Raw genomic sequence first — 4,751 nt, forward strand, 5'->3', positions numbered from 1 at the left:
CAAGTAGAATAGCCTCTTTCGAGTTATCTTTCTTCCATCACAGTTAAAAGCTTCTTCTGAGAACTCATAGAAGTTGGCTTAAGCTCCTAGCAGACTTTTGCCAGCTAATCAAGTGACAGCCTGCAGTAAGAGCTAGTACTTGTGCATATAGCACCCTCGCTTCCAAGTTTGTTACGAACTACCAGATTGATAAAAGTAATGTAGGAAGTCCCAGGAGTTGCAACATCATTGCTGCAATACTGGAGCTCACCATCTTTTTAGTGTCGTTGCCGGGGAAGCGTCAAAGTATTTTGTGATTACTGCTTTTCGTTTATTTTCTACTGCAACATTCTGCTAAATAGTTTATTTCAGCAAGAGTAAAGTAGTTGTTTCATTTCAATTCTGCAATTTCAATTCTACAAATGTAGATTAGACATTTCCTGCTTTCATTTCAATTCTGAAATTTCATTTTAGCAAGTGTAAATTAGGAATTTCCTCCTTTCATTTCAATTCTACAATTTCGTTTCAGTAAAATAGATTAGTCATTTCATGCTTTCATTTCAATTCTGCGATTTTCATTTCAGCAAGGTTTCTTTTAGTTAGCTGCAATTTATTGTTCAATCAATTTCAGTTTTTGCAGGTACAAGAAAAAAAAGAAACACAAAAATCACACAAAAAAGAAATTTCCTTTCATGCCTCATAGGAACAGCGACAGTTCAGGAAAATTCCTACCCAACACACCCACCACATCACTAAGTCAGCCTTCTCTCTTCTTTGGTGGCAGTGATCCAGAAGAACCTATAGGTGAGCCTCCAGAGATATACGAAGATCTAATAACAGAAGAGTAGCAATAAACCATTCCTCTTGAGACCATGGCTGGAAACAGAAACGTTAGAGGAAATGGGGAAAGAATAGAAGGTGCCTTTCCTATCCGAGAGACCAATGGGGACAGAAAGATGAAAAACATAAGTCCCTAAGCCTTACCTCACTTCCATGGATTGATTACCGAAGACCCTGATACCTTCTTGTTTGAGTTTGATGTTCTTTGTTGGACCTATGACTATGCAGAAGACGAGCAGAAGTTGAAACTCTTTCCCTCTACCCTCAAGGATGCAGCATTACGCTGGTTCATGGAGTTACCTAGAAATAGTATCACAACTTGGGCTCAGATGCAGTAAGCCTTTAACAATAAATACCAGGACTACTATAGGTCAAAGGATACGAAGGAAGAAATCTTCCGAATGACGATGGGAAGTGATGAATCTTTAGAAGACTATGAAGAGAGGTTTCAACTCAGTTATAAAAGGGCCAGGTCCACGCTTGACCCCGAATCTATGAAGTTGGTTCTTCTCAGAGGAGTTCCTAAAGACCTTCTAGATACCCTCCATTGCTAGATAGGGGATACATCTACCAAATACCTTATGATGACATAAATACTGTGTTTAGAAACCATTCTAGGGCAGCTAGAAAGAGAGGTAGGGGAAGTCAACCTTTAGCCAGTGCCCCCTTATCCAGTTCATCCCTTAAAAACAAACTTGCAATTCAGATGGAAGATTTCAAAAGCGAGATGAGGGAGACTATTGCCATGCAAAAGGATACCTTGTGAATCCAAAGGAAACAAGAGGAAGCTGAGAGGGATTTGGCCATCTTTTGTTTGAGGTGCACTAGAAAACATCCTAGGAACGAATGTCCATTGCACTCTGTAGAGGTGTGTTTTGTCTGTGAAGAAGACAATCCTACAAATCAGTGCCCTTCCTTGCCCATATTCAAAGCTATGTACCAAGGCGCTGAAGGAGCCATTGAACCACTCTATTTCATGAACCAAAGGAGGCCACATGGACCCAGACCTTACTAGCAGGAAATGCAAGGGACATCCCGGATACATTAGACTCCCAATCAAGCCACTTCCATGCCTTCTTGGCCCCCTTGCTCATCCTTCCTGGTCCACACCCCCTCCTTGGTCGTATCCATCTCAATATCATACTCAACCAGTTGCTCATTCATTTCACTCTTATGCTCAGCCACAACCTTAGTGGAATGCACCTCATCAGGGATGGATGCCCCAATACAACTCTCCTCCCACTCTTTTGCCTCCACCACCTCCTCAACCACAACCATTACCTCTTGCTCCTCAAAGACAGCCCCAAATACCTGCTCAGCCGAACCCGAACCCTAATAACAGACAGGCCCAATAGGTATATACTAGAGAAACAACATGCCCTACCTATGCTGTGGAGATTCAGGAGATCAACCTATGATCTGGGAAGGTTCTCCCAGATAGTTAACCTCCTCATAAGGAGGATGAAGAAGAGAAGAAATAAAGTGAACCAAAAACCATTCCACCCTTTCTTGAGAGACTAACTGGAACCACACAACCGACCCTAGAAGAAACTGAACTTCTGGGAGAACTAAAATACATATGTGTAAAAATACAGCTTCTCCAAGCCATAAAAAATGTACCAATCTACAACAAGTCGATCAAGGAGAAGTGCTTCAGGCACCCAAGCAGGCGCAAGTGAGATGCCCCAAATATTAATGTCATAGGACAATTGTCTGAATTGATGTTGGGGCAGGTAATCTGTCCGAAATATCTCAACCCTCGAAGTCCTATAGTCGATGTCCATATCAATGGCACCATAATTCCCCATACCTTGATTGATCTAGGGGCTGCCATTAATGTGATGACCAGGGACACCATGCTCAAACTCCACCTTCAGGGTTCCCTAAGGAAGACCTCAATAGTACTGCAGTTGGCAGACCGCTCCACTGTGACCCCTTAGGGGATTTGTGGAAGATGTAATGGTCTCTATTGACTCTTGGGAGTACCCTGCTAAATTCCTGGTTCTTCAGCCAAAGGCAAAGCTCACTAGGTATCCTCTCATCCCGGGAATACCTTGGTTAGCTACTACAGATGTTTACATCAGTTGTCGAGCTGGGAGCATGACCATCAAGAATGGGCATATGTCCAAACAGCTAGTCCTATATCCTCCTGGCCAACCTCTACTAAAACATGACTTACCTCTCTGGTTGGAGGAGGAAGATGAGGATGAAGTCTACTATGCACCATTGCGCACAGTGGAAGCTACCATGGGCGGTCCACAAACCGAGGATGATCTTATCGAGAATTTGATTCAGAATCCACCTCCAACATGTTGCCATTAGAAGAGTTGCTGGAAGAAACCCAAGCCAATGCTTTAGTTGATCTCTATGTGGCTGATCCAACCTCTCTCCGAGTTAAAAATGTGGAATTCGGCCTAGAAAAAAACTTGAAGATCAACTCATCTCTATCCACCTCTTAGGAGAGAGAACTGTGTAGCTTATTGAACAACCACTTGGATGCTTTTGCTTGGAGCTATAAGGAGATGAAGGGATTCCACCCTTTGGTCTGTACTCATCACATTTACATTAACGAAGAACGTAAATTAGTCAGGCAGCCTCAAAGGAGGATGAATCCAACCCTTAAAGATATTGTCAAAGAAGAACTGCAAAAGTTGTTGGATGCAGGATTCATCTACCCCATCTCTGACAGTGAATGGGTTTCTCCTTTGGTGATAGTGCCAAAGAAAAATGGGAAGTGGAGAATCTCCGTAGATTATTGGGAACTAAACAAGACCACCAAGAAGGACCATTTTCCTTTGCCTTTCATAGATCAAGTGTTAGATGGCCTGGCAGGGAAGAAGTTCTCTTCCTTCCTAGATGGGTTTAGCGGGTACAACTAGATCCAAATCAACCTAGAGGACCAAGATAAGACCACTTTCACTTGTCAATGGGGTACCTTTTCCTACCGGGTCCTTCCTTTTTGGTTTTGCAATGCTCCCGCCACTTTCCAGATAGCAGTACTGAGCATATTTGATGAACTGGTTCATGATTCAGTGGAAATCTATATGGATGACTTTAGCCCTTATGGTTCTAACAACCAGGAAGCTTTGACTAACTTGAGGAAAGTTTTAGCCAAGTGTATTGAAATAAACCTATCCCTCAGTCCTGAAAAATGTGAATTCCTAATGACTGAAGGGACCATGATAGGTCATACAATTTCTTAGCAAGAATTACAAGTGGATCCCAACAAGATTGCTATCGTCTAAAGGGTTCCACCTCCTCAAAAGGTAAGAGATGTTCAGAGTTTTCTAGGCTTAGCAGGGTATTATAGAAGATTCATTAAGGATTTTAGTAAGCTAGCTTCTCCATTGTTTGGTCTTTTGGTAAAAGATGTTGAATTCATATGGAATGACAACTGTCAAGAGGCTCTGGGTGCCTTGAAATGTAAGCTAGTAACTTCCCCAATCTTGAGAGGTCCAAATTGGGCCCTACCTTTCCACATTTACACGGATGCCTCGAACAAAGCTATAGGAGCAACCTTAGGGCAAGTTGAAGAGAAGATACCATATGCCATATATTTTGTTAGTAAAAACCTGTCCAAGGCAGAATTAAACTACACTGTAAGCGAAAAAGAGCTCCTGGCTGTAGTCCATTCCCTAAACAAGTTCAGACACTACATCACTGGCTATCAAATATTCGTACACACTGATCATGATGCAATTAGGTAATTGATGAATAAACCTGATGTAAATGCTCATATCATTAGATGGTTACTTTTATTGCAACAATTTGATTTGATCATTGTTGATAAGCTAGGTAAGGAAAATGTTGTTGCTGATTTTCTGTCTAGACTAGATCAGCCTGCAGGTGAAGAAGGAATGGTGGATGATCAAATTCCAGATGAACACCTATTTGCTATTTCAGTACTCTCTCCATGGTTTGCTGATATAGCA

The sequence above is a fragment of the Pinus tabuliformis genome, chromosome 5_2, assembly GCF_031772625.1.
Source record: "Pinus tabuliformis cultivar Carrire ecotype Pingquan chromosome 5_2, CPIR1, whole genome shotgun sequence".
Taxonomy (NCBI): domain Eukaryota; kingdom Viridiplantae; phylum Streptophyta; class Pinopsida; order Pinales; family Pinaceae; genus Pinus; species Pinus tabuliformis.